The following is a 26,331-nucleotide window of genomic DNA, read 5'->3' on the forward strand; positions in this document are numbered from 1 at the left end:
ATTCTTTCTTGTTAATGAATTGATACACAAGCCATCCTAACTATGCTATTTTTGAGTATGTTATCAATGGTGAAAGATATATTCCATTTAATATGTTACAAGATTGGAAATCCAATGGAGTTGATATGTGAATCAATAATTTATGACTTGGTCATTGATGCAGTTTCAATGTAGTAAAATACAACCTCATTATATTGTGTTATAAAAACCTTAACATCTCTTGCCAAAGAGAATTGGTTTCTAGTATATTAGTTTTAGTGAAGCATTATGTCTTTTAATTTAGATTAAGACATTTTATGGACCAATATGTTCACATTATTTGCTAGAATTGCATTCACAGACATCTTTTATTCTACATATATTTTGTATTCTGAGAAATGGTTTAAACTAAGCTTCTATATACTGTAATTAAGAGCAACAACTATCCTCTAAGTCAGAGTTTTTAAATGGCTCCATTCAAGTACTGAGCCAGCAAAATAAAAATGAGGTTGGTTCATTGAAATATTACTAGATCAACTGTAGAAATATTTTAGAAATTATGTACATTTGTTAAGCAAATTATTGGTGCTATACCTGTGACATTACTTCTGGTTCATGCTGAAAATGTATATATTTTGAAGAATCATTTAATGCAGTCTGTAGATAAGCTATGGAGAGAGAGACAGCAATTTCTTATTATGTATTTGTTTTACTTTTTGCACTTAATATCACCCCTTATTATTTGGATATGTCTAAGAGAGGTACTGAAGGAATAGTGAAGGTGGCAGTCAGGATGACATTACACAGATTGTTTCTCCTTATAAACAGACATCCCAGTTATTTTTCTCCAACTGTAGTATTGAATAGAAGAAAAACAAAGATATTTATGCGATCAGGTTGTCCTGCATGTTAAAGTACTCAATTTGTTTGAAAGACCTGATTGTGACCTGATTTCATTATTTTAACCATGCAATGCTTCCAGAAGGAAATACACTCTGTGTTGCAAATACATTGGAATCTGAATCATTGGTTCTGAAAGAATGGTAATTCTAAGCAGTGTAGAGGAAAAGTATATATTATTGTTTCTTATTTTGAGGCTAGTTATGAAATGGTGACTGTGATAATTGGAGTATAATTTTTAGTGGTCTTTGTTTGCTTGATGCTTTAATTTTCTATGCAATGACCTTAAAATAAAATAAAAAATAATGTGAATGTGATGTAGTCATAATGATGGCATTCATAATGTCAACAACACAATGTTAAGAAGTCAACATTGTGGAAATGTTAATTTTCAACATGTCTGTAGCTGCAGAATGCTGAAATGTTTAAAATGTTGACATGTGTAATACAAATATTATGCATGGACTAGAGGGTTATGATTAGGCTATGGGAGGGGAGGGTTAGGGTTAGGTGCTAGGTAGGAGGGTTAGTGTTAGGCTACAGGAGGGGAAATTAGGGTTAGGCACTAAGGTGAGGGTTAGAGGTTAGCCATACTTACCACTAGAAATGCCACAAAATCTGCCGAAAGTCATTCTGACACTGCTGGACCTGGAAGACTCCGCTGCAGCCGCTGGACCCGCCATACCAGGTAAGTTACCACTACACTACCAGAGAAGTTTTGTCAACATTCTAATCACATCAGTATTTCACCAGTGTTGACACAAAGAATGTCACTGTGGCAATGCTGACATTATGACCATGTTGACATCCCCATATCAACATTATGAATGTCAACATGTTGAATGTTGAATGTTGACAAAATATATCACACCCATGTGAAGTTAGAGTATATTTTCCCATAAGACTTATACGCAGGTTTCATGATTGTTGTCAGGTGATCCATGCTCATTGCCAGGGGTCTCATGCTCATTGCCATGGGTCTCTTGCTCATTGCCAGGAGTCTCATGCTCTGGGTTTCATGCTCATTGCCAGGGGTTCCATGCTCATTGCCAGGGAATCTATTCTCATTGCCAGGGGTTCCATTCTCATTGCCAGGTGTTCCATACTCATTACCAGGGGTTTCATGCTTGTTGCCAGGGGTTTTACGCTCATTGCTAGTGGTTTCATTGGAGAAGATGCAGCTTTTTGCATCTTCTCCCGGCAGCACCAGTGTTCCTGGCACTTCCAGGAATGCTATGAGCTATGTGCTGGCCTAACAGACACTAGAGGTCCAGTAGTACCTCTAGCATCTGTCTCCTCCTAGGCGGCAGGGATTTTTGGAGGGCCATTTTCACCAGATTCTATGCGGATGGCTAGTCCGCATGGAATCTGCAGCCCGCAAGCCACTGCACCCCACAAGCCTCCACGCACCCAAGCCACTGCGAGGTCTGTGGGGGCTGAGTCAGCCCTTCAGCACCCCCTCAAATCCGGTGCCTGGTGCACCTGCACTGTAGCCCCCTCTAGTTGCACCCCTTTATTGGCAAAGCATGTACTGTAGAAGGACTAAAATATCATGGATGTTCTCCTTGTTGTAATACTCCATCCAAATTAAAACTAGTCCTAAGAATGCACTCCGCAAGTTAGGGATGCCACCTACATGGCCTTAAAACTCCCCTCTTACAGCATTCACCCATAACTCAGTGATGCATGTTATGTGATTTTATATAATTTTAACCCCTCTTGAAAAATTCCTGCAGATGCCCATTGCTGCTATGGCACAATTCAGGTGAATAGTTTGATATCCAAACACATCCTTTTGCTGTTGATTGTGTATTGCAACATTCTGCCTCTGTCTTTTGTGGTAGATGGGTGGCACATTGAAATAAAATCAGACAGACTTAAGAAGAAAAGCCCAGCCATATTGTACAGCTGTTAGTAAAGCTTATTTTGTCAAGAAATGAGAAAGCAACACAAAATAGAAAATCAGAAAGTAAATCAAATTTTCTTTATAAAATGTCAGAATAAAGTATTGTACCTCTGGTTCACCCCTCCTAATGAATAATCCTTTATTAAATGTGTTCACATAGTAAAATCAGGCCAATAAAAACAACATAGCTTTCAAGTGCCATGGACCAGACAGTTCCAGGTCCCCCATCACTTCCGGTCATGCATCACATCCAGAGATGTAACCCAGACACCATAACGTATGCCCACCAGCTCGGAAGTGCGGGTAAGGACTCCAGCAATGGCAGATACAGCCATGGCCATGATGAAACAAAACAAAAAGTGCAAATGAAGTACAATTAAAATCACCACACTCAATCCCCAATAGCCAGTAATAAATAATATAACTATCAAGGCCATATGACAGTCAAAATTTGTACATAAATACATTTATATAACACATACAAATAAGCTAACAGAAATCTCATCTGCACTAAAAAACACGATAGCCGGACCTAATAGATCATGCATATATAACATGAGTGAGTGGGCACTCACTTGACCTGGTCTTTACGCACCGTTGTGATATTTCTGATTACTCCAATTGCCCATTCCCCCTCTCTGACCATCACCTTCTCTCTTTTAACCTACCCCTCTCTCCTTCCCCTCCTCTAACTCCTAAGGCTACCATTACTAAGCGTAATATTGAGGCTATTGACACTGTTGCTTTTTCCTCCCTGCTGGACTCTCTTCTCTCCCCTATCATTTCTCTCTCCTGTCCTGAACAAGCTACTTCTCTGTACAATTCCTCCCTTACTTCTGCTCTTGATTCTGTTAACCACTCACCCTCGCAGATCCACACCACAACCCTGGAATTCCAAATGCACCAGATACCTACAAAAGTGTTCAAGAATTGCAGAGCGTCAATGGAGAAAGTCACGCTCTAAGGCTGACTTCCTCCATTTCAAATTTATTCTCTCTTCCTACAGTGCTGCCCTGTCTCTCTCCAAACAAACATATTTCAAGAACCTCATCTCCTCCCAGTCCTCAAACCCCCGGCGTCTCTTTGCCACTTTCAACTCCCTACTCTGCCCTTCCCCTCCTTTCCTTCCCTCCTTGCTCTCTGCCCTCGACTTTGCCACCTACTTTACATCTAAAATTGACTCCATACGTGAGGACATCATATCCCATCAGACCCTCAGCACTCCTCCCCCTCCTTGCCCTTACCACCCCTCCCCTTTTGTCTCACCAACTCTGACATCCTTCTCCCCTGCTTCTGGAGAGGAAGTTATGGCCCTCATAGGATCCTCCCCTCCTTACACCTCCCCTCTTGACCCTATCCCTTCCCGTCTCCTCTCCCTCCTGTATCCTTCTGCCTGTTCCCATCTGGCTCACCTCCTTAATCTCTCCCTATCATCTGGCACTGTCCCTTCTGCATTCAAACATGCTCTTGTCTCCCCCATTCTTAAAAAACCTACCCTTGATCCTAACATACTTTCCAACTATCGACCCATCTCTCTTCTCCCTTTTGCTTCCAAACTCCTTGAGCGTATTGTCTACAACCACCTTACCACCTTTCTTTCCTCCCACTCCCTCCTTGACTCATTTCAATCTGGCTTCTGATCTCTCCACTCTACTGAAACTGCCCTCACGAAAGTCAGCAACGACCTCCTTGCTGCCAAATCCAAGGGCCACTACTCTCTGCTCATTCTCCTTGACCTCTCTGCTGCATTTGACACTGTAGACCACCCTCTCCTCCTGCAAATCCTTTACTCTCTTGGTCTACATGACACTGCCCTCTCCTGGCTTTCCTCCTACCTCTCTGATCATTCCTTCGCTGTGTCCTCTCATGACTCCTCTTCCCCTCCACTTCCACTAAAGGTAGGAGTTCCCCAAGGTTCTGTTCTTGGACCTCTCCTTTTCTCCCTATATACATCCTCTTTAGGTGAACTCATTAACTCCTTTGACCTCCAATATCATCTCTATGCAGATGATACTCAAATTTACCTTTCAACCCCTGAGCTCACCCCTGAGCTCCTTACCCGTTTCTCCAACTGACTCTCTGCTGATGTCCCAGCGCTTTCTTAAACTTAACATGTCTAAGACTGAGCTGATCATCTTCCCACCCTCTTCCACTACTTCACTTTCCACAATTTCATTATCTATTGATGGCACAACTATCTCCTCTAGCCCCAAAGTGCGCTGTCTTGGAGTTATCCTAGACTCCTCCCTCTCCTTTAAACCACACATTCAGCACCTCTCACAGTCCTGCCATTTTCACCTAAAAAATATCTCCAGGATTAGAACCTTCCTCACCCAGGATGCCACTAAAACCCTCATCCACTCACTGGTCATATCCAGATTGGACTACTGTAACCTTCTCCTTGCTGGCCTCCCAGTCTCTCACCTCTCTCCACTACAATCTGTTCTTAATGCTGCAGCTCGGCTCATCTTCCTCTCCAGACATTCTACATCTGCTTCTCCTCTCCTTCAAGCCCTACACTGGCTCCCCTTCCCCTTCAGATGCCAATTCAAGGTTCTTACATTCGCCTACAAAGCCCTCACCAAATCCTCTCCCACATATATTTCTGACCTTCTCTCCCTTCACATTCCCGCCCGCCCACTTCGCTCAACTAATGCATGCCGCCTCTCTTGCCAACTGATTACTTCCTCCCACTCCCACATTCGAGATTTTGCCCGTGCTGCTCCCTACCTTTGGAATGCTCTCCCTCTCCCCATCAGACTCTCCACCTCTCTACAAATCTGTCTTGTCTGTGTCAATTCATAGCCTGTCATTCATGTCTATCTGTGTGTGTTGTTTCATGTGTCCACTAATTAACTAGCTGTCTAGCTGCATACACACACAATGATTTAGTTAATGATCGATTTTAGTAAATGATTTTCTCCCTTGAAAAAATGAACTAAAATTGTTTACTAAAGTTGTTCATTTACTATGTTCATTTAAATGTAATGAACGTTTTTTTAGAACTACAAACGATTTTTGCATATTCCCTTACTGAAAATCGTTGAGTTGACAAGTCTGACTGAACTACAAACTACAAACGTCAACGCGCATGAACAAAAATCGTTCATCGCTTGACTCAGAAAGTGAACGATTTTTACAAACGATTATCGTTAATCGTTGTGAGTGTATGCACCTTCTCTCTGCAGAGCAGTTACACACATGCCTTTGATTAGGAATTACTCTCCAGGAATTGGTTCTGATTGGACCCTGCTTCCTTTAAGTTTCAGCCAGCCTTTACTCTATGCCGTTTATACTGTCATTACCAGTGTATGTTTGCTGTGTTCAGTTCCTAAGTGCTTGCCGGTCTTCTGAGTGGTTATTGGATCTGGATCCTGTCTACATTCAACCCTGCAGTACATACCACAGTCCTGTCTGTCTGCATTCATCTTGTTACCTGCAGTGTTTCCACCTCACTGCCTCCATTATGTGTTACTGCAGCATCTGAATCCACCTGTCTGCTGTTTAGGACCCTGCATAGACCATCTCAGCTGCTTGTGTCTACCGGGTGACAGGCCACATTACAGCGTGTCTGTGGATTTCATCAGTTAGCTGCATGGGCAGCTTATGTTCTTTCCATGAGATTGCTTCCATTCAGCTTCCTAGCCAACACCAAGCAGCTCTCAGGCTGCCAACATTCACCATACGGCTTCCCAGCTGCACCAAGTAGCTCTCGTGCTACCACCAGTCTCCATATGGCTTCCCAGCCACAACAAGTAGCTCCCGTGCTACCACCAGTCTCCATAAGTCTTCCCAGCTGCACTAAGTAGCTCCCATCTCCATACAGCTTCCCAGCCACTCCCAAGTAGCTCTCGTGCTACCACCAGTCTCCATACAGCTTCCCTGCAGCACCAAGTAGCTCATGTGCTACCACCAGTCTCCAAATGGCTTCCCAGCTGCACCAAGTAGTTCCCGTCTCCATACAGCTTCTCAGCTGCTCCCAAGTAGCTCCCAGCTGCACCAAGTAGTTCCCGTGCTACCACCATTCTCCATACAGCTTCCCAGCCACACCTAGTAGCTCCCGTGCTACCACCATTCTCCATACGGCTATTGCCGCACCATGGGCACCAGCCCACAGGCTGCTTCTTGCCAAGAACTACCAGGCTCTCAAAGCCGCACCTCGGCTGTCCCAGCCACACCTCAGCCCACAGGCCACTTCTTGTTAAAAACTACCTGGCTCTCAAAGCCACACCTCAGCTGTCCCAGCCGCACCTCAATCCGTAGGTTGCTTACTCAACCCAGTATCACCCGGCTCTCCAAGCCATGTCCTGGCTGTCTAAGCTGCAGCACGGCCTCTAGGCCATATCTACTATCCTGTGTTTTATTTTCTCATATCCAGTCCTTGTCATAATCCAGACTTGTTATGCCTAGTCTAGTCTTGTTTTTTCTTATCATCTTGCTATTCACACTACAGTCCTGGTCATTCCTGCCCTAGTCCCAAGACATACCCAGACCATTATTTGTTTCTGCAAGTGTCATTTACTGCAACCACACTCCAACTAGCCCTAGTAGTGTAAGGACTGCCATTCCTCCATCATACCTTGCTCTGGTCAGCAGTTCTGCGATTTCTCCTGTATGAGAGAATCGTAACACAAATATGGTGTTGACTAATTCCCTAACAATAAGATCTTCAGAGAAAAACATTATATGACAATTTATCATTGAGGCCTCTTGGTCTAACTGTATCCAATTGGAATATCCATTGTAGCAAACATTTGCCATGATTTTCTCCCCGCATGTCTTCTTGGGCTTGATCGATTATCATATATTTGAGTGCAGATAAATAATTTTTTGTGAAATTTTTGGCCACTGGTTGGTCACTGTCTTTGCTGTTTAATGTATCTCATATGGTGGATCTATGTTGACACATACGCTCCTTGAATGTCCTAATGGTATTTCCTAAATAACATAGGTACTGGTGCATGCGAGAGGATAACGTATCCGATGTTTATATCCCAGATATGGATGGAAAGAGTGCTTGGCAGAAATAATGTTGCTGCAAGTAGTACATCCCAAGCATTTGTAGCAGCCTCCAGGCTTTTGTTGGTTGTTTGAGGGTAATCTTTTGGAGATATCCATATGGACAACCTATTGCGGATGTTATGTCACCTGGTTTAGTCTTGGTATGTTACAAGCTTTTAGATCCTTGTCTTGTTGAATAGTAGACCATAAATTATTTGATAGTTCAGAGATCTATCTATCTACTGTTGTATATTTATGTACCCAGGGGAGGCAATTTTTCTTATTATCTGATAGCTTGGTAGCTTTCTTAAGTGTATCTAAGTAATGATATTCACCTTGTTTCTGGCCTTCTTAAGGACATGGGGAGAATATCCCCTGCATTGAAATTTCTACAGCATCTTGTGCATACCTGCATCTATGTCTTCTGTATTACTTGTCACTCTTTTCATTCGTAAGAAAGGTAGACTCCTTTTAAAGGCTGGAGGATAATGGCATTGTGTCACAAGGAGCGGATTTCAATCCATCAGTTTGGTTTAGCTACCAGTAACCAATTTGTTGTCAACAATACGTATATTTGTGAGGCTCATTTCATATGTTAATTTAATGGGGCAATCACATGCATTAATCGTTTCTGGATGATGTTTGAATGATTTTTGAGAACCAGTCCAAAATAACAGCATATCATTGATGTAACGTGTATAGAAGTAAAAAAGGAGACATTCTGGAGTAAAGAATAGCCTCTGTTCAATTGCGAACATAAACGTATTAGCATACAAGGGTGCGATGTGCAAACCCATCACGCACCCCGTATGCTGCTGAAATAATTCCCCATTAAAGAGAAAAAAATTCTGAGTAAGAGTCAATGTAAGTAATTTATTGAAATATTTAACTGGAGAGCCCACATAAATTTCACTAGATTCAAGCAGTTCTTGTGTAACTTGGATCCCAGCAGTATAAGGTATGCTGGTATACAGGCTAGTAAAATCCAAGAATCATATCCAAGTATTAGGTGGAATATCTCCTAGCTCCAGGAATTTGTTTTGTAATGCTGTAGTATCTTGTATGTATGTTGGCTGCACCTGGATACAAGGCTGGATAAAATTAAGGTTACATTTCTATATAGTGCTGTACAAGGACTCCCTGGCCAAAATAATAGTCCTTCCAGGGTTCTTGTAAGGCACTTGTGGATCTTGGGAAGACAATATATGATTGGCACACATGGGAACTCAATTTTGAGGAAGTAATCTGTTTCTAGAGGAATGACACCTTCCAAGGCAGCTTTGTCCAGGATATCCTCTATTTCTGTTTGATAACTTTGAGATGGATCTGGTGGAAGTTTGTCATATACCTCTGGATATACCTCTGATTTATAATCTTCTATATCAAGAATGATGTTCCCACCTCCCTTATCGGCTGGAAGGATCATCGCATCATAAGATCTTACTTGTTTAAGTGCCCTCCATTCTTCTTCAGACAAATTTGTAAATGCCTTTTTGGGCTTGGGCTGTCACACAAACCTGTGCATCAAGCACTTTAATATAACTGGAGATGGACATGTTCTTAGGTACCGGGTCAAACCCTGATTTTTTTTTTTCTTAAACAGATTATATTTAGTATCTCTGCCATAGGTACTGGTTGCTTATCAATTGTCTGTGCAGTCTTGTGACATCAACCTTCCATTCAAGTTCATTAAACTTGTTTGTGGGGATGTATGATTGCACTTCTTCTTTTAGTTTCACTATGGCAATGGCCATATCTGACATTGCCGGAGTCCTTACCCACACATCCTTGCTGGCAGGCATATGTGATGATGTCTGGGATTTGTCTCCAGATGTGACATGTTACCAGAAGTGATGGGGGACTCAGAACTGTTGGCACGGTGTCTGGTCCATGGCACTTTATTCCTGTTTAGGGGCTATTTAGGTAAGCTTTATCTATTTGTACTTGCTTTTTTTCTGTATCCTGATGATGGAGTAAAATATGAAACATTGATAGCAGATGTGCATTTTACTGTATTTTTTAAAAGTCCACTTGGAGTGACGGTATTTCCTTGCCCATTGTATATACTTGAGCCTGTGCACTGCTGCATAAGAAATTTATATGTGACTTGGAGTGCCTGCTTTTTTGCAATACTGCATATTATTTGTATTATTATTATCCTTTATTTATATGGCACCACAAGCGTTCCGCAGCACCTCACCAAGTACATAAACAAATGAGCAAGCACAAAAACAGCAATTTCCAGTAAAAAACAATACAGGATAAGAACATAGGGCCTGATTCAGACCCACTCGCGAGCGGCTGTCCGCTCGCAAGTGGGTCGATGTTATGGACTGAGCATGCGCACGACGGAGGGAGCTCCGTCGTGCGCATGCGCCAGACGCGACGAGCGAAGTAAAGTCCTTCGCTCGTTGTGTCCGATCAAAGGGAGCGTGCTGCCAATGTTGATTGACAGCACGCCCCCTTTGGTGGGCGTGCCGGGGGCGTGCCTGGGGCGTGCCTCCCTGATGGGGGCGTTCCCACGGGAACGCCTCCCGTCAGAAGCCGGCCCACTGACATCACTAGTGATGTCAGTGGGAGTGATTTTGGCTCTGATAGAGCCAAAATCACTCCGGAGCTTGCGGTTGAAAACCTCAACCGCAGGCTCCGGCTCGCAAATTCGATGGTCGCGATGGTCTCGACCATCGCGACCATCACAATGCACGCTCGTATAGCCTGTGGGTGGTGACCCACAGCTATACGAGCGTCCAGGAGGACGCTCCATGAAAATGGAGCCCGGCCCTCATTCAGAGCGTGCGCTCTGCTCAGAGCGTACGGCTCTGAATGAGGGCCATAGTTTATAAACCTTGCTGCAATAGCAATCAAAACACTCAAAAAAGCAGCAGCATCCAAGTGTTAATAGTGGAATCAGCTAACAGACCCAACTGGAATAGTCACTGGAGCAAAGGAAGGGTTTAAAACTCCCACACACCTGATGCTCCTTGCTCCTGATGCTGGACAAACTAGCCAGGCAATAATAATCAGTTGTTATAATTTATATCAACAAGGAGCAAAAAAAATAGACTTTAAATCATTTAATAAAATGTATAACAATACATAGTAATTTAAAAAGTTTCAAATACAAATTCGCATATGATACAAATCAACAGTATACCTCTCAAGTATATCTCTATAGAAGTATATGCAATACATTTTGTATAAATATAGAGTATTCATTTTCCACTCTCTCTATATCCATTTAAAAAGAAGTGAGCATAGAGTCCTGTATATGCAACCTTCCAATAGCTGGAGAAAATAAATGGCTGAATTATATCTTCTGTAGGAGCATAATATCAGGACTTGTACACAACAACAAGATGCTGCAGTTTTAAATAGTATAATTCACTCTCCCAGGGAATGTTTTTTTCACTTTTTACTAGTGCTTACCGCTCCTTTAGTGTGCAGTCTGTCTGGGCCGCAATCAACCCACCGCCTCTCTGTAGTGTAACCAGCTGATGGTATATGGCGGCATCCATCTCTGATCACTCAATATATAATCCCTCTGGGCTGCAATCACCCCACCGCCTCTCTGCAATCTTGACCAGCTAGTGGTATATGGCAGCATCGATCTCCTTTGAAGGACGGACAAGTTTCTCCACCTGCTTACTAGAAGGAAAAAGCAGGCTGCTGCAATGAGCTCCAGCAAACAAATTAGGATAGGTAGAATCAAGCTTCCTTTAAATTTCCCTTAACATGTTTCTCCGCTGTTCCACAATAGCGGTTTCTTCAGAAGGTAAAAACATGCAACACTTGTTTTTACCTTCTGAAGAAACCATGAGCTCCACCTTCCGGCTCCCCCCGCAGCATAAATTACACTGCTTTACCAAGTACCTGTCTGTCTGGAGTCCTCATTTCTATACTCTGTGTTACATGTGGTGGCCCATATCTGAGTATGGTTGGCGAACCAGAAAAAACGCAGTTATATAAAGGACACTGTAACTTGCTATGCATTGTGCAAAAGCGGTTTATGTGTACTGAACAAAAGTGTTACTTTGCTTTGTTTTTACTAAGGTGCTTGAGATATAACAAATGCTGATTAGTGTCATCACCAGCTTGTATGCTGTCTAATCAAGTTCACCTGTTGACTGAACAAGAGCAAGACACATATATTAACAGTGAAATGTGCCTGTGCTTACATTTTATTTACAAACTACAATCTTATCACTGTAATAATTAAATGCATATTTATTTTCTATGAAACATTTTTTTTTCATTAAATTACCTTTAATTGTTCAGTTATTAGCCAGATTTTATTTTCTCTACAATTTTATTAGCTCTTCAGGAGGTTTCATTTTTCTAAAGTAGCTCACACCTCAATTAATGTTGGAGACCACTGGTCTATAGTATTTGTACCAATGGTACACCAAGGCATCTATCCTGGCATAAAGTAACTTAGTATCAAGCACCTGAAGCCAGCTAATAATGGCTTGCTTAACTGCACCATTGGTTGTGAATCGCCTACCACTCAGTTGTTTCTTCAGTGGTCCAAAGATATGGAAATCACTCAGTGCCAGTTCAGGGCTTTATATTACATACTAGAACTGAAAGAGGTTTGTAAGGAGGAATTGTCCCAAATTCATTCTGACCTCTGTGCAGGCCTAATCCACAAGTACAAGAAACATTTGGTTTATGTTATTGCTGACATAGGAGGGTCAACCACTCAGTGCCAGTTCAGGGCTTTAAGGAGGATGGTCCAGTACTGCCTATTGGTAACAACTCAAGTGGGCAGTTGACTCAATATGGCCTGGTGTTATCATGCAGCAATACAATGCATATGTGCAACAACCATGGTCATTTTCAACAATTTGCTGTCCGCAAACAGCTCAATGTGTCACAAAAGTGGAAAGCATTCAAAGTATCTCCCATGATGAGGAAATCAACAAGAAGCATGCCCTTGTGGTCCCAAAACATGGTCACCATGACCTTCTTTGCTGATGGAGTTGTTTTGAATATGTTGCAAGGTGGGGATTATGCATGTTTCCATGTCATGGATGTTTGCTTCATCTCTGTCACATGATGCACCCATGTTTCATCACCTGTAACAATACACTGCAGGAACTGCACTCCCTCCTCATGGTACCATGACAAGTGCACAACAAACCTGTTTTCGTGACATGACGTTATCACTGTACACATTAGCTAGTTGGTGATGAATTTCAACTACTGATGTGCCCTTTAGACACAGAAATCTGATCACACTATGCACTTCAATGTTTCCACCAGCTTTGCCATCTTACAACTGATGTTGGGACAGTATGAGTGATATGAGGTGCAGTTTTATGGCCATGAGGGGAAGCAGTAGTCTACCTGCTCTAGGCTGGCTGGAAATTAGAAAGAAATAGAGAACATTACACATACGAGAGGCCTTGTTACCTTATTTCCTTATTTATTGAAACACACACATAATACACATATAATATATATATATATATATATATATATATATATAGGGATAGATGTTGGTGCTTTCTGCAAAAAAGTAAATACATAAATACAAGTAATGAAATGGAAGCGGCACTTTGGTATAAATAAATCAATCAGACAGGGTCACAGACCCACTGCAGTGGGTCCGTGACCCTGTCTTATTTATTTATACCAGAGTGCCGCCGCCACTTCATTATATAAAATCTCCTTGTAGACCAGAGCTAATTTCTAATGCCCTACAGCTACCCAGGTGTCTTAATGGTTATAAACCCTTCCAAGGTATTGTTATAGTGATAATAACAAACTGTGCACTCTTAATTGTGCAAATGGTACATTTAACAATACAAAACTTGCATTCAGCAGTGCAGAATGGAACAAACTGAAACAAAAGAGAACTATTTAGAGTAGTAGCAAGTTCCCAAAAGAGTATTACATCAAGACTCAAATAATAAAGACAGTCACATACTGTGCAGATTGTTACCGCATTATAAAAACAGCAGTACAATGTGATTTTCAGATGCATTCATGCAGCTTATTAGTTCCAAATGCATACAAAAGAGCAATGTATAAAGAGTTATAGTGTTAAAACAATGTTTCCGTACAAAGCTTACATCTGTAAACAGACTTAGGGGTATATTTACTAAATGTCGATTTTCATTGCTTTTGATCAATTTAAAATGTTTTAAAATTGATCATAATCAATCAACATCAATGTTGTGTTTCTTGGGCTAAATCATACACTTGCTAATACTTACAAAAAAAATTGTCTGTTCATAAATTTGTGATTTAGCCCTAGAAACACAAAATCGAATCAATTAAAATTGACCTTTAGTAATTATACCCCTTAGTACAGAGGTCGGGGAACAGGGGTAAATTAGTCCACATGGGGTAAAACTGAAATTCTTGGGGGTAATGGATGCAGGGCTGGAGGTGCACGTGAACCGGGTGCGCCGCTGCACCCAGCACCAGTGACCTCCAGACCAGCGCCGCAGGGAGGCTATAAGCCGAACACCCGCTGAGATGTTATTACCAGCGGGCGCCCGGCTCCTTCCCTGCAGCGCCGCGTTAGCCAGAGGCTGGAGTTCTCTTCTGAACTACAGCTTCCGGCTCTCCCCATGTGCACTATGGGAGAGACGTCATGACGTCTCTCCCATAGTTCTGAGGAGCAGCCGGGTGGACAGGACGGCGGCGGATGCAGGAGCGGGGATTAAGTTAAGTGGTTTTTTTTTGTTTTTGTACAAGCGGCACTACAGGGGCATAACTATGGGGACACTACTACAGGGGCATAACTATGGGTGCAATGCTACAGGGGCATAACTATGGGTGCAATGCTACAGGGGCATTATATTGGGGCACTAGTACAGGGGCATTATATGGGGGCACTAGTACAGGGGCATAACTCTGGGGGCACTACTATATGATTTCCTTCCTTTCAAATCAAGGGGGTAACGTCGGCGTATCTAAATATATTTTGGGGTAAAAGGTAAAAAAGTTCCCTTATCCCTGTCTTAGTAATTAAAAACTGAAGAATATAAATGATTCCTTCAGTGCATCACATTAGGAAACCTTTTTCTTTGGAATTGTTATTGAAATTGTAATCTAAGAAGTGGAACAATTGTTAAATTTCTTTGGGACATACTTACAGTATATGTCAAATTTAAAAGGAGATAGAAACTGAATTGTTATCAATGTATATTTCCTTTATTCCTCCACTGTACAGTTTTGAGGAACATGCTAGCATTTTGAAAATAAAGGTTATATCCCCATGTGGTCCACTTATTATCTCCAAAATATATGGATTTTTTTTCTCTGCTTGATATTGTAGGAGGTGCGGGCAGTGCAGGTTGCCATTGTGACCAGTGTGGAAACCATTTTTATTTGGGCAGATTAGTCTTTCAACCCATGTTTTTAATGAGTGTTGGTGATGGCAGCAATATTAGAGTATGTGTGAGATGCAGTAAGAGAAAATGGAAATGTTTTTCTCTTTTTGTAAGAAATGTTTCTTGTAACACCAGATACAGTATATACAGTAAGTAATTCAGGTGGCAGAATAGAAAGCTTCTCCTTTGGTAGTTTAACGATAGAACCATGTAAATACAACATGTCTTTAGTTTGATTATTGTTGATTTTCTGATTTTGTAACAAATAGAAACTCATTAAATGTTTTCATTTATATCTTAAAAATCACTACAGAAATTATAGAATTATTAGTTGTTGTGGATTACAGCATCTTGTACCTATGCAGCAGTTTTCATAAATATTTCCCAAATGGCTGCATAACTGCACAGGAACCAATAAAAAATGAGGGATAGTCCCTGGACACAGAATAAAAACATTTTTGTGCTCTTAACTGGAAATAATTCACTGTCAGGAACATTTTGGATTAGTAATGAACAGGACAGAACTCTACACCTGTGTCACAGTCATTTTATCTCCCAGCTCACACGTACAGATGACTGAGATTAACAAAATACTTTTTGTAACCCATACTAGGTAAGTAATGCCTAGTTAAGTCAGAATCCGTGAAATATATAACCATGTGACAAATATCAGCAATCCGGAGAAGTTAATTATAGCCTGCCGGTCTGCAAACCATTAAAATTTTAAATGATACTTACATAGGATAACATTCAGCCAAAATGTTAAAAATACTAAGCGGAAAATAACTGCAATAAGATGAAACTAAAAATAAATTATTTCTAGTAAGTATTTTATAATTTAAAAAATATACAAAAAAATATAAAAATGAAAGTAATCCATCCAAAGAAATTTAATTAGAGATGTGCACCGACCCCCGTGTTTTGGTTTTGGTTCTAATTCGTCATTGGGTTTTTGTTTAGCCTGTTTTGGTTTTAGATCTGTATTTTTAAAAGAAAATATAAAAACAGCTAAAATCACTTAATTTGGGCCTGTTTTTGTTCCTATAGTATTATTAACCTCAATAACATTCATTCCCAGTAATTTCCATTCAATGTTCACCACCTCACAGCTCATAATATTGTTTTCATCCAGTTCAGGCCAATAGGTTGCACCCAGCTAGCTTGCTGATTAAGCTAAGCCACAGCAGTAAGCGGTACAAACACTTGGCAGTTCAACTTTAAACATGGCACATCTAGAACACAGAATGGCACTGCAGTGGCAGACAAGATAGCAGGTTAATATCAACTATACGTTGCTAGAGAATGTTTTCATTAATCAAGAACTAGATCAGAAGCCTGAGGGCAATACAGGGAACTGAAGGTAGAGTATGGAGTGGAAGAGAGAATAATTGATTGATATATTAATCATTATTTTATTACTGCTATAAAAAATCAGAGGTGGAAAATGCTATTAAAAATAAGCACCCAAAATGGATGTAAGTGGTGAATTAATGAATTGATTAATTAATTGAATCATTGATTAAGAAAAAATTTAAGACCATAAAAAGATTACATTGTTAATAACCAGGATTTCGCACAAAGGTCGAAAGATAAGCCAAGAAAATAAATAGTTGCACTGCAGAGCAGCTAACTCCAAATCATCCTATCTTATACTAATGTAATTAGTCTCCTCTGTATTTGTAAAAGTCTCCTAGAGTCACTCTAGGGAGGGTTTCTGCCTGTAACAAATGCCAGTTGTTCCCATAGAGCACGACGCACTCACCGGTACTTAGGGTGCCGCAGGTCTTAGCTTGCGGACAGTAGGGGCTTATAGAAACAGCAGGAGTTTGCAAGGTAAAACTGGAGTAGTAGTGCAAAGGTAATATTAACCACAGAGCAGCATGCAGCTGTAGACACAAGCAACATAGAATGCACACTAATAAACAGGTAACATGATTACAGCATCAGCAATACTAAGTAATAATATTGCAGGGTAATTACCACAGATCAGCATGCACTGTGGACAGTAAAGAATATGATTGCATATAAACACAGTTGCATAAAATAGTGGTAATCACAAACAACAGATATTTTGCAAGATGGTATAGCAATAAACTCAGATACACATGGATTTGCAGCATAACATATAATGTAGAATAGAATAGCAATATATTAACCAGCATGTGTTTTGCAGAGTAAAATGGCAGCAAGAGCAACAGTACATATCATGAATGGCTTGCAGAGTGGATTTGCAGCACAATAAATGTTCCAGGTATACTTCAACAGGTACAGGTAATTCAAGCCAGAGCCAGGACAGGAACCAGGAATACCAGGCTGACCTGCTGGCCATAACCCCCCCCACACACACCAATTGGGTTACAAACCCCTGTAGTACATTTATGAGGTGCACCAGAGAGTTTGAGGGATAAGTCACACAAAATAATTTAGATTTTGATCAAAGTAAAATAAATAAATAAAACTGGCCACTAACTGCAACACACTGTGGTGGCCATTGACCTACTGACCATTAGTGTTCTTAAACATTTCTATACCATGGCCTGAATTTTTTTAGAACAGACAAAAATAATTGATTTTGAGAAAAGTAAAACAAATAATTAAAAAATCCCCACCAACTGCAACACACTCAATTCACACTGCATGAAGACACTGCACTTTTATACTCATATGTACATAACAAAAGCATCGGTGGACAGCGCACAGATGTAGTACAAACAATAAAAGAAAATATTTTCTTTCTACTTTTTTAATTTGCAGCTCAGCTCACACTGTGTGCAGTCACAATGCTTATATGTACATAAATAAACACACTGAAGGACAGCACACACAGGTTGTAAAATCGAAACAAAATTTTTTTCAACTTTATATTCTTTTTTTAAACTTTTTCCGCAAATGACAACTGCGGACTTACACTGCTTATTTCACAGTGGAGTATGGCCTCGGAGTCACAGTGCAGCACCACTATGTGACAGTTAAGCTGGGTACATCCTGGGCTCCGAACCAGCGACATATCGGGTACATCGTTTAGTGTGTACCTTTGATATGCACACTCCCACAGACCGTTAGTGACATCCTCCATAGGCCCTACTGCAGTGCCGATAGTGAATGTCGCTAATGAAACCATGCTGCAGAATCATTAATGACAATACCTTCCCACATCGGACCTGGCATCAGCAAGTGTGTATGCATCATCTGAAGTGTACCCAGCTTTAGATTAGTAAAGGAGTTAATGGATACAGTAGCAGCCATTAGACTCAGGGAGTGGATGGACATAGCACAGCAGCAGCCACTGGAGGTGGAGAGGAAAGACACAGCACAGAAGCCACTGGACCATGGGCAGAACTATAGGAGACAATAAAGGTACCTGCCACCAGGCTCCAGCACTGAAGGGGCACCTCCTCCATTGCCCACAATATATTCGCCCCACTTAGGGCTGTAACTATTGTGATAGAAGCACTTGTAAAGTGGTCAATGGCAGGTACGTTTGTCATAGGTTTTTGGCCTGTGTGTTCTAAAAACCCCAGGAGAAGTTTGTTTTGTAAACAGACCAGAGTATCAGCTTTTGGAAAAGCCAGTTTAGGTCCTGAGTGTGTGGATGTGAGGAGAGGGAGGGTTCCATCCACAGGCCACTCCAGGTGTTGGGCCTTTCAGCCTGGTAGCAGGCTCATTAGGGCTTACACCTGGAACTGGCTGATTTAATCTGTGTTCAGTTGTAGCTGAGTGTCTCATACCTGGGAGAGCAGACCGCAGGTTACCTTGCTCTGAGACACTCTTTGCTGTAAACCAGAAAGTACTGTGGATGGGGATTTTGTTTAGTGTTCTGATAGTGAGGGAACTTACTGTCTAGTTTGAACCCAGACTGGTTAGGATTTTGTTTTATTCATGTACCTGGCACAATAAAGACTGGCTCCGACAAGCTTGTACGAGAACCCCAGAATTGTGTCCTGTTTCTCTGGCTGCGGTGTTTGTAAAGAGGGGGTCCATCTACCCCAGCAGGGGGACCCCTATTCTGACTTTGTCACTAGTGGTGGAGAATGCGGGCAATCACACACTGAAATTGCAGCAAGGAAACATTTTCATTTAAAATTTAAAGGGACAGACACCAATTCGTCAGTGTGGATATAAAGTTGTGTCCTTTGAAATCCATAGATGCTTAGGGAAGCCAGATTCTGCTTCCAACCTACACTCCAGGACAAAATGGAGGACATTGTTAAAGCCTTGCTCCAAGCTAAGGCAGCTCAGCAGGAAACAAACAAACTGCAGCAGGAAGCTACCAGAGCTCAGCAGGAATCCACCAATGTGCTACTGTTGGCATTGGAGACAGCCCAGAGGCAACAACAAATTGCCAATGAGGAAATCCGCCAGGCCTTAAAAAAGGTAGTACAACACTTGGTAGCCCGGACTGGAGATGCTTCCACTGACCCTCCAACCCACACTCACTCTATACGAGCCAGTAATTTTTTGCAGAAGATGACCCCAAGTGATGATGTGGAGGCATATCTTATGGCCTTTGAGAGAACCGCACAAAGGGAGAGTTGGCCAAAGGAACAGTGTGCAAGTCTTGTGGCACCCTTCCTGTCTGGAGAACCACAAAAGGCCTACTATGATTAATGCCTGGATGATGCCAAGGACTATGCAAAGTTAAAATGGGAGATCCTAACCTGTTTGGGAGTCACCTCATTTGTTCAGGCCCAACGAGTCCACCGCTGGGAGTTCCAAATGGAAAAACCTCCACGCTCACAGATGCATAACCTCATCCATCTAACCACAAAATTACTGCAGCCCGAGATACTGACAGGACCACAGATTGTGGAAAGAGTCGTGATGAACCGGTATCTGCCATCACTACCTGTGTCTCTGCGCAAGTGGGTGAGCCATGCAGACCCGAAGTCCGCAGACCAGCTAGTTGAACAAGTGGAGAGGTACGTGGCAGCTGAGGAGCTGTTAATTCTGCCCCACCGGGCCCCAATGGATGAACTCCCATTGGCACTGGTAAGACTGTTCCAGGGGAGAAGGGTGCTGGGCGATGGAATGTACCTAAGACTGAGGGTGAGGAACCTTGAGACAGGCCAGCCAGGCCAGGAAGGTTCCCTACCCGTAAAAGACTAGATTATAATGTGATTCAGTGTTTCCGATGTGGTGTCTTCGGCCATTTTGTAGGTTAATTTGTCCACTTACCTCTGAACCTATGCAATGTGATACTGCTCACGTATATCGCAGGGGGTCTTTCTTTGCACAGCCAGCCTGTACTGCTGACTGGTGGGCTGAGACTGATAAGCACATGTGTGTACTTACTGTAGAAGGCAACCGTGTAGAGGCTCTGTTAGATTCTGGTAGCCTGGTGACACTTATGAAAGCTGAGCTGGTGAACCCCTTGAAGCATAAGGGGAAAACTGTTGGTGTGACCTGCATACATGGGGACACTCGCTATTATTTAACTGCAGAAGTGAACATCAAACATGTGGTTCCGCGATAGTCTCAGTGGGTTTGGTACATGGCTTAATGTATGATGCAATATTGGGAAGAGACTTTGCTCACTTCTGGAAGTTGTGGGAAAGTCGATTTTGCACAGAGGTAAATTGCCCTGACTCATTTGAGAGGGTTACTGGTGAGGAAGCAGAGTCAGAGATGTTCCCTTTTTCTAGTAAGATTGGCAGGTATGTTTGTCCTAGGTTTTTGGCCTATGTGCTCTAAAAACCCTCAGGAGAAGTCTGTTTTGTAAACAGACCAGAGTATCGGCTTTTGGAAAAGCCGGTTTGGGTCCTGGGGGTGTGGATGTGAGGAGAGGGAGGGTTCCATCCACAGGTTGATTTAAGCTGTGTTCCATTGTAGCTGAGTGTCTCATACCTGGGAGAGCAGGCCGCAGGTTACCTTGCTCTGAGACACTCTTGGCTGTAAACCAGAAGGTACTGTGGACAGGGATTTTGTTTAGTGTTTTGATAGTGAGGGAACTTAATGTCTAGTTAAAACCCAGATGGGTTAGGATTTTTTTAATGTTTTGTTTTATTTATGTACCTGGCACAATAAAGACTGGCTCCGACCAGCTTGTACGAGAACACGAGAATTGTGTCCTGTTTCTCCGGCTGCAGTGTGTGTAAAGAGGGAGTCCGTCTACCCCAGTCCCAACTGTGTCACACTATGTATTTGGAGAGTACCGTTATGGCCACCCAATACATGGCACCTCTTCCCGATGCCTGAGAAGCCACCATTCAAGAATGGAGAGCTCTGTGTCAGACCATCAGCTGCCAACTCCATCTATCTATAGCTTGTCCCTACTCATTGGTGTTGCAGCTTCTTATGTCAGAGTGACATATCCAGTGCCCCCTCACCCACTACTCTCTGTCTCACCCCTCTGCAGTCCAGGGGGATCCCCTCATGAACAACTTCCTGACCTACTCCTCACTGGGGACAGACCTAATCGTGGACCCATGCAGCAGTCCTGGCACCCCCACACCAACAACTCTCCATTCCACTCTTCCCTGGTGGTAGCCCTAGCCAAGGACCTGTGCAGCAGAGTCCTGAGTCACTGGCCTGAGGAGAAGAGTGGTTGCAGATCTTCTTCCTGGAGCAGCTCTGTTCAAGGATGCATTGAACAGAGCTGAGAGTAAGAGGGTATGGGAGGAGGAGGCCTGCGGCACCAGTGACTAATTCTGGGGGGCAGATCTTTGATGGAGCAACTTAGCAGCCTGTGATGCAGTCTGCAGTAGACTGGGCATTTTGTGATTTGTAGTCCTACAACAGAGGCAGTCTTACAGTACTTTGACATAAACAGTCCTCAAAGCCACCACATGAAGTGGTTTTCCTCTCCATCAGGGGTATCAGGAGGGCTTCCCACCCCACATTAGGTGGCTTTTGCGAGGAGGACTCTCAGCTTCATGCTAATTGCACCATAAAGATCACTATCTTATCCATGACTAATGCATACAGATGTGTTCAAATACATCTATCCCCCATGCTACACATAACGCATGAGCACAGAGAGACTCTGTTGCCCTGAGCATCTTTTTGTATTAATATTTCCCTTCAAATAACTCTTATTCTCACAGCTTCTGCTGATTAAAATGATCTGTGGCATGCCTATAGTCTGTGTGGCACTGCGGCTCTATCTGCATGCAAAATGCTACATTACAGTGTCATTGGCTCTGATGGGGGGCACCAAATTATAACTTGCCTCCGGATGTCTGGGATGAACTTACGCCACTGCGCTGGATACAGGGATTGGAAGGACACAGCAGCAGCCACTGGACACAGGAAGTGGATGGACACAGCACAGCAGCTACTGGACACATTAGCACATAGCACAGCACAGACTGGAGCCAGTGTGAAATGGGGCTCAAATCAATGAAAAGGGACTTATATAGCATCCAAAACCTGAGGGTATACGACACCGGGATGATGATGTTTTGCCTCGATTTGGAATCAAAACAAGACGAGAAAACCCGAGCAGCTGCTCGGTTTCACTCAGATGCATGAAGTTCGGATGGGCTCAGATAGTCTGCACATCTCTAGATTTAATATGGAAAATAAAGATCTGGTATAGGAGGTCTTTGTATTTGTAATAAAATTTCAAAAAGAGACCTATTCCTAAACTTCTGGTGGCAGTGTTCCATGGCAACATGATATTTAGGCAGAAGCACAGAAAATTTGAGTAAAGATTTTGCATTTGATGTGTATATATAATTTGTTGTTGGGAGACACCACTGGCCATTAGAAGTAGAGATGTATGCAGAACCCCATGTTTTTGTTTTTGATTTAGTTTGAAACCATTGTCGTGTTTAGGTTTCTGTTTTGGTCTCAGATCTGGATTTCTTTAAAAATGTATAAAAATAGCTAAAATCATATAATTTGGACCTGTTTTAGTTCCTTTAGTATTACTAACATCAATAATATTCATTTACAGTCATTTCCATTCAATTTTCACCACCTCACAATGTTGTTTTCACCTACAATGGCCAAAAGCTGCAGCGAGCTAACTTAACTAAGCAACATAGCAGTGGCACAAACATGTGGCAGCTTAAAAAAATATAGCAAATCTATGAAAAACTACCGGGTCTGACCCGATATTTGGAAAACGTTTTCAACCTGCATCAGACCCGGGACAGCCCCTTTTTACTAGAGATGTGCACCGACCCACGTGTTTTGGTTTTGGATCTGTATTTCCTTGTGTTTTTGCTTTGGATCTTTTTCCTTGGTGTTTTGTTTTTAGGATTTGGCTTTGGATCTGTATCTAATTATATAAACAGCTAAAACCACATAATTTGGGCCTGTTTTTCTTCCTACAGTATTACTAACCTTAATAACAATAATTTTCAGGCATTTTCATGCATTTTTAACCACCTCACAGCTCACAATATTGATTTCACTCTTTTTCACCTATATAGGCCAAAGGCTGCAGCGAGCTGGCTGGCTAAAGTAAGCAACAGAGCAGCGGCACAAACACACGGCAGTTTAAAAAAATATAGGACATCTGTGAAACATTGCCACACAGTAGTGGTAGACAGGATGGCAGTTTAATAAACTATAATAATGTCAGTCAGCAATGCCCCGAATTGTGCAAAATGTAAAGAAAAGAGGTGCAAGATGGAATTGTCCCTCCCACCCACTCTTATGTGGGATATTAAAAAGGACATGCACAGTTTAACAAAGCAAGTACTTTAGCGACTCAGACTGACACTTTTGTGGCTGAACTCCTTGGTTTGTATGGGCCCCCACAAAATGTCCCTTCCTCTACTAACTTTGGTTTTACAAATGGAACAGATGCTTTCATAACTGTTGTCAGAATTTAGATTAAAATAATTCCACTCCCAAGACGTGGCTTTTCTGGCTTTCTTTTTATCATTAGCAAGAACTGCTGTCACTGGTGGCTGATTTATGCAAACAACATCCTCATCATCAGCATCCTCATTAGCATCAGATAGGACAGAAATTTCCTCCTCATCCTCCTTTTGCACTTCCTCCACACTATCATTCTAATTTTCCATTATTTCACTAATACTAGCACATTCATCATGGCGTCAGTGATCCATTGTGAAACTGATAGAGGAAGTAAGTATAACAGCTGTCAGCCAAAGGACTGTTTAATAGTCAATTGTTTTTTTTTTAATTACTACTAGTAGTAGTGTTCTGAGGGTCTGATTCAGACCTGGTCGCAAGCTCTGAGTGCTCACAACCGGGTCGATGGTGGCCCACAGTGCATGCGCATGATGGAGCCGGCTCTGTCGTGTGCATGCGCGAGACACGGATAGCGATGGGCACTCCATCATTCTGGGTCTTCCCATGTGAATGCCTCCGTTTGGGGGCGGCCCCACTGACATCACGAGTGATGTCAGTGGGAGAGATTTCAGCTTGCGGCAATGAGATCCTACCACAAATGTCTCATCGCAAACCCAATGGTCACAACCATCTTCCTGGCCGCTCGCTATAGCTGTGGGTTGTCACCCACAGCTATGCGAGCGGCCAGGAGGCCGTTTAAAAAAAAAAAAAGAATGGCCCTGATTTAGAGCGAGCGCTCTGTCAGAGCGTCCATTTCTGAATCAGGACCTTAGTCACTTTCTGGGATAAAGATCCACCCCCAGTAGCAGCAACAGGCATAGCACTCAAGGATCCTTCTGAGGAATCAAGGATAGGAGAGGAGTCATTCATGCTTATGAAATTGGATGCAGGACTACTTCCAATCACAAATGAGGATGTTGATGATGATGCAGGTGTTGGTGGTGGATAATGCAGGCGCTTGGATCCAGATAGAAGGGAGCAGCTAGGTGACACTGGACAGATTGTTGTTCGTTTTTTTGTCCACAAAGTCTCAGAATTTGAAATTTCTTTTCCAATTTGATTAATGCGCTGTAGGTGATGTTACAGGGAGGTTCCTAGATGGTTAAGGTCCTTAACTGTACTCACTATTACATGGCAATGGTTACAAATGGCTTGGCAAAGGTTGTCTGGATTTGGGTGGAAATGATTCCAAACATGAGAAGTGGATTTTTTGGTCCTTTGCCCAGGCATGGCAACAATGGAATTTTTCCCACCATGGGCAACAACTGTTGCCTGATTTATAGTTTTTACTAAAACATCCTCATCATCCTTGTTGTTATTGCCAACTATGTAAATATCCTCTTCATCCTCCTTGTGCAATTCCACAGAAGTATCCTTGATTTCTGTGTCAGCATATTGACTTGTGCTGCTCATCCCCACATTTGCAGAGGGCACACAAATGGTGGAAGGAGGATCCTCTTCAAGTACAGTATTAGAAAGGTCAGGCTCAAACATGGCAACTGCAGAAAAACTTGGACTCTCCTCGGGGATCTGTGACTTTTCGGAGACAATTTTAATTTTTTTTGTACCTCTTATACAAGCAGAAGTGCTCAAATCATCACAATTAGAATCACCAGTCATAAATAAAAGCCAAGGCCTTATCCTATCCTTGCCACTTCTTGTAGTGAATGTCATATTGCCAATTTTTAATTTCTCTAAAGCTGACTTGGTGCATCGTCCTTTATAGATGACGTTGATGGCCTTGCATAGTCATTATGACTGCCAAGACTGGCATGTGGATCCTGCTCTCTTGTTATGTGACTGTCCTTCATACTCACTGCGGTCTTACAGCAGTGTCACCAAGCAATTATAGCACAGCTAAGTTGCAGCTAACTTACACAACCACACACAGAAAAAATAAAAATAATTTCACACTGCAAGGGGAAAGAGCACCCCTGAATGAGGCAACAGGCTCTTGATAAATGAGATAAAGGCAGCACAGCACCCCTGCACACCTACATTGCTGATAAGTGTGGCTCACGCGCACACACACATTTTTTTTGCACACTGGGGGGAGCACCCCTCAATGAGGCAGCAGCCCCCTGATAAATGAGACACAGGCAGCACAGCACCCCTGAGCACCTACATTGCAGATAAGGGTGACTAACACACACACAAAAAATTGTTTTTATTTTTTTCACACTGGGGGTGTGGCTAACATGCATACACAATTTTTTTTATTTTTTTCACACTGGAGGGGGAACCACCCCTGAATGAGGCAGCAGCCCCTTGATAAATGAGACACAGGCAGCACAGCTTCCCTGAGCACCTAAGTTGCAGATAAGTGTGGCTAACATGCACACAAAAAATAGTTTTTATTTTTTTCACACTGGGGATGAAGAGTACCTCTGAAAGAGACAGCAGCCCCTTGATAAATGACACAGGCAGCACAGC

General features: G+C 42.3%; 1 protein-coding gene across 1 annotated transcript in view; it reads left to right on the top strand.

Annotated features, from left to right (window-relative positions):
• GRM8 (glutamate metabotropic receptor 8) overlaps positions 1-26,331 on the top strand; it is a 1,218,298-nt gene that overhangs the window by 1,070,861 nt on the left and 121,106 nt on the right. The gene's annotated exons all lie outside the window — the stretch shown is intronic.

The sequence above is a fragment of the Taudactylus pleione genome, unplaced genomic scaffold (assembly GCF_031769625.1).
Source record: "Taudactylus pleione unplaced genomic scaffold, aTauple2 ptg000041l, whole genome shotgun sequence".
NCBI lineage: Eukaryota > Metazoa > Chordata > Amphibia > Anura > Myobatrachidae > Taudactylus > Taudactylus pleione.